Here is a 4988-nt window from a genome sequence, read left to right as displayed (position 1 = left end):
TACTTCAACAGCAGAGATGGTGGTGGTGGTGGTGGTGGTGAAGGTGGTGGTGGTGATGGTGGTGGTGAGGGTGGTGAGAATGATAATAAAAACACAGGTTACAATGGTGATGAATGTGATGATGGAGTACTGTAATGATGGCTGTGTGATGGTGGTGGTGGTAATGGTGGTTGTGGTGGTGGTGGTGGAGGGGGCGGGCTCTTTATTAGCGGTAATAGAGGGGCGTGGCACTCTGGGCGGTGGTGCGTCCCAACCCACCCACCCCACCCTTCCTCTCCCCCCCTTCCCATCCCCCCCCCCTCTCTCTCCCATTACTCCACTCATCTCTCTTCCTCCACTCCTTTCTCTCCCCTTTCACCCCTCCTCTTCTCCTCTTCCCCTCTCTCTCCTTCTTGCTGTCCTTCATCTTCCACCTTTGAATAGATAGTTAGTGTAGCTTGTCACAAACAGCCTCGTAAGGACCTGCTGTTGTTTGTTCTTCCTTTGTGTTACTTTGTGTTCCCATTACTCCAGCCATCTCTCTTCCTCCACTCCTTTCTCTCTCCTTTCACCCCTCCCCTTCTCTTCTTCCCTTCCTCTCATCCTCTACTCCCTTCCCCTTTACCTCTCCCTCTTGCTCTACATCCCTACATCACTTCCTCTCTCCCTCTCACCCTTCTTCTCCCCTCCTTCTCTCTCTTCTCCCTCACCCTCATCCCCTCTAAAACTCCCTTCATTTTCTATCCTCCTTTTCTCTCTCCTTACCACCTATCCATCCCCCTTTATTTTCGCCTCCTGCCCCCTCTACCACCCTTCCTTTCCACCCTCCCTCCTTGTGCCAGCCAGCCAGCCAGTCAGCGAGGGCCTCCATTCCCTCCACTCCTCTGTTCCCACGCTCCATTGCTCTCCTCCTCCTCTTTCTCTTTCCCACGCTTAGTCCCCTCCCTCCCTGACTCCCTCCCTCCCTTTCCTCGTTAAAATGGCCGCCCTTTTAGTTTAACGTAATGGAGTCTTGTATCTCTCTCTCTCTCTCTCTCTCTCTCTCTCTCTCTCTCTCTCTCTCTCTCACTCAAAAACAATGAGAGAAATCAGAACAGAGAGGAAACGGATGCCGCCGAAAACATTCGGCCGGCGTCCTGCCATCCCAGACTCGACAAACGTAACTTTGCGCCGTCACAGTGTTTACGATTAATTTAATATTCCCGTCTGGAGTTGTTCTGCAGTTGTCTGGGTTCCGCCCTCCCCGCCCGGCAGTGCTGGGGAGCGATCAGGAGCCCAAGGTCTCCCTGGCGAGCGTCGCGGGCTCAGGGGTGCCGGCCGGGCGTCGCGGCTCCCTCGGGGCGTCGATGGCGGTGCCATGAATCCCAGTGTCCAGGGGCGTGGGGAGGGGAGGGCGTTTGGCGTTGTGTGTTGGTCTGGGCGGGTCTTGTCTGGGGTGAAGGAGATTCACTCGTATCAGCACACGGCCCCCAGGAAAGGCGATTTCAGAACAACTCCACGACAGGACTATTACAGGTGAGAAACACCGAAAATAAGGAAAATACACAGAAGAACATCGAAATAGGACAATACAGGAGAGGAATTCCAGGAAATAGATGAGATAGAAGCACAAATGAGAAAAAGGACAAAATAAAACAAAAACACACAAAAATCCAGCAAGAAGGCCTTTGGTGTGGTATATTGGTATGGCTGAGCCTTCTTTGGGGTGAAGGAGACTCGCTGTAGCAAGATACGGCACCAGGTAGAGGCGATGTAGATACTGTCACACGACAAATAAAGAAGAATAACACCGGAGACAGGATAATACAGAAAAGGAATGCCAGAAAAAAGAAATCAGATACAAAACACAACATTAGCAAAACGAACAACTAGGATTCAGGACTTTGGTGTGGTATGTTGGTACAGGCGAGGCTTCTCAGGGGTGAAGGAGACTCGTCTGTGGCAGAATACGGCACCAAGAAAAGCCGATATACAGTGGAAACAACACCAGAAAAAGGAAAATGAAGAAAGAGAAAACCAGCACAAGGAAAATACAGAAAAAAGAACACCAGAAAAAGAATTGCTGACCCTGACTTAACTGTCGGGGTGGGATGCTGACCCTGACTTAACTGTCGGGGTGGGATGCTGACCCTGACTTAATTGTCGGGGTGGGATGCTGACCCCAGCTTGAATGTTGGGGTGGGATGCTGACCCCAGCTTGAATGTTGGGGTGGGATGCTGACCCTGACGTAAATGTCGGGGTGGGATGCTGACCCCAGCTTGAATGTTGGGGTGGGATGCTGACCCTGACGTAAATGTCGGGGTGGGATGCTGACCCTGACGTAAATGTCGGGGTGGGATACTGACCTTTAAAGGAAGGAAAATGAGCTGTTGCGATGTCTTAGTTTTATCGACAAAGGAATCGACGTTTTGGAAACAAAGAAAGGAAAATATGGTTTTGAGTTCGTTTAGTTTTATCGACAAAGGAATCGACGTTTTGGAAACAAAGAAAGGAAAATATGGTTTTGAGTTCGTTTAGTTTTATCGACAAAGGAATCAACGTTTTGGAAACAAAGAAAGGAGAATATGTTTTTGAGTTCGTTTAGTTTTATCGACAAAGGAATCAACGTTTTGGAAACAAAGAAAGGAAAATATGGTTTTGAGTTCGTTTAGTTTTATCGACAAAGGAATCAACGTTTTGGAAACAAAGAAAGGAAAATATGGTTTTGAGTTCGTTTAGTTTTATCGACAAAGGAATCAACGTTTTGGAAACAAAGAAAGGAAAATATGGTTTTGAGTTTGTTTAGTTTTATCGACAACGGAATCAACGTTTTGGAAACAAAGAAAGGAAAATATGGTTTTGAGTTTGTTTAGTTTTATCGACAACGGAATCAACGTTTTGGAAACAAAGAAAGGAAAATATGGTTTTGAATTGGTTTAGTTTTATCGACAAAGGAATCAACACTTTGGAAACAAAGAGAGGAAAATGTGATTTTCAGTTGGGTTAGTTTTAGCGACAAAGGAATCAACATTTTGGAAACAAAGAGAGGAAAATGTGGTTTTGAGTTGGTTTAGTTTTGGCGACAAAGGAATCAACATTTTGGAAAGAAAGAAAGGAAAATATGGTTTGAGTTGGTTTAGTTTTATCGACAAAGGAATCAACGTTTTGGAAACAAAGAAAGGAAAATATGGTTTGAGTTCGTTTAGTTTTATCGACAAAGGAATCGACTTTTTGGAAACAAAGAAAGGAAAATATGGTTTTGAGTTCGTTTAGTTTTATCGACAAAGGAATCAACATTTTGGAAACAAAGAAAGGAAAATATGGTTTTGAGTTTGTTTAGTTTTATCGACAAAGGAATCGACATTTTGGAAACGAAGAAAGGATAACGAGTTATTGCGACGTGTTTTTATCGACAAAGGAATCAACGTTTTGGAAACAAAGAAAGGAAATGAATGTCACCCTAAACACGCTGTCATGTCTCCCGTTCTCTATATATTGCTTAGCCCTCGACGAAAGAAAAACTCTCTCTCTCTCTCTCTCACTCTCTCTCTCTCTCTCACACTCACACACTGTTTACTTGATGCTCCTTCTTCTAATCAAACGGACTGCCGGGAGGCGCCGCGAGAGGATGTTTCGATGCCAGATCCGCGGTCGGGGGTCCACTCGGGGCTTCATCCTATTTCTTTTATAGCACCTATGAAGTCGGGTTGTCAGCACCAGCACAATAGTAACTTTATATTTGTCTTGGCATTCGGCGAAGAGTGTCATGTTGATTTGCGAAGGCTGAAATTTCTTAGCGTATGCTGCCAAAGTAATGGATGCATGTTTGTTATGATGCTTGGATGATGGTGATATGTACCTCTGTTGTAAACATACAAGTTAAGAATATGTATATACCTTCTTCCATATGTCCCTTTTCCTGCTAGCATAGCTTTGTAATATTTGTAACATTTTGCACCTCAGCCTATTTTTGCCAATTAGGTCGGGGTCTCAATTATCGTCTCCCAAAATACCATCCTTGTCCGACGTTTCTTAAAATGTTATATTCGAAAAACTGTGTGTCAAGGCCCCTGAAACGCATAGTAGTACCAATGTATATACGTCTGGGTGAATGAATGGTGTGTTTTAGGATGCTGAAATTACAATGAAAAATTACGCCAAAAAAATAGAAGATAATATCAAGAATAGTCAATGATGTATTAAACTGGCCTAGCAGCTACAAACGGCTGATGAAACCAAATCCTCCTCCTTCATAACCCTGCTCACTCCTCTCCTCTCCCCCAATAACGCCTCTATCCCCTCCTCCCTCCCCCAATAACGCCTCTATCCCCCCCTCCCCCTCACCCCAATAACGCCTCTGTCCCTCCCCCTCCCCCTCACCCCAATAACGCCTCTATATCCCTCCCCTCCCCTCATCCCCAATAACGCCTCTATCCTCCCTCCCCTCACCCCAACACCTCCCCTCCCTCCTCATCCCCTAACCTCCACTATACTCCTCCATGCACACACACACACACACACACACACACACACACCTACACTATATGATGTTAGGTAAGGTCATGTTAAAAATAATGATGCTACGGATGATGATGATAATAATAATAATAATGACACAGCACAAGAATCATCGTGGCTGTCTCGTAACGGAACACTAGACAAACACCACAAAGCCGCTATTTATATAAGGAGAGTGAGCGTGAGGAGGGAGAGGAAGGTATGTAATCAACGTTATTAATGAGGCTTGGCAGCAGTGTTCATCTTCGTAACTCTACCTTTTTTAGTAAATGTTTAGACACAAAGGTTGTAAGAGAAGACTAACCGGGAGGCATATTCCTTAAGTCTCTGTGGGTATGTGGTCCCTGGTGAAGACGCTCGGCTGCAGTAGGCGGTGGCTGAGTGGTAGCGTGCTGGGTCCACATTCACCGCATGATGGACGACGAGTTCGAATCCTCACGCTACCACCTCGGATTTTTCAGTCACCGCCAGTGGCTTAAAACTACCACGTGCTGTCCTGAAGACCACCCAT

At 45.9% G+C, this 4988-nt stretch overlaps 1 long non-coding RNA gene across 1 annotated transcript; it reads left to right on the top strand.

The window, feature by feature from the left end:
- Positions 1 to 1542: 1542 nt before the first annotated feature.
- On the top strand, positions 1543 to 3459 carry LOC126990882 (uncharacterized). The gene is made up of 3 exons (XR_007744887.1): positions 1543 to 2362; positions 2565 to 2755; positions 3091 to 3459. It is a non-coding gene; the product is annotated as an uncharacterized LOC126990882 (long non-coding RNA).
- The last annotated feature ends 1529 nt before the right edge of the window (positions 3460 to 4988 follow it).

Source organism: Eriocheir sinensis, unplaced genomic scaffold, assembly GCF_024679095.1.
Source record: "Eriocheir sinensis breed Jianghai 21 unplaced genomic scaffold, ASM2467909v1 Scaffold219, whole genome shotgun sequence".
Classification (NCBI taxonomy): domain Eukaryota; kingdom Metazoa; phylum Arthropoda; class Malacostraca; order Decapoda; family Varunidae; genus Eriocheir; species Eriocheir sinensis.
Note: the sequence above shows the minus strand (reverse complement) of the source record. Positions and strands in the feature narration are given on the sequence as shown.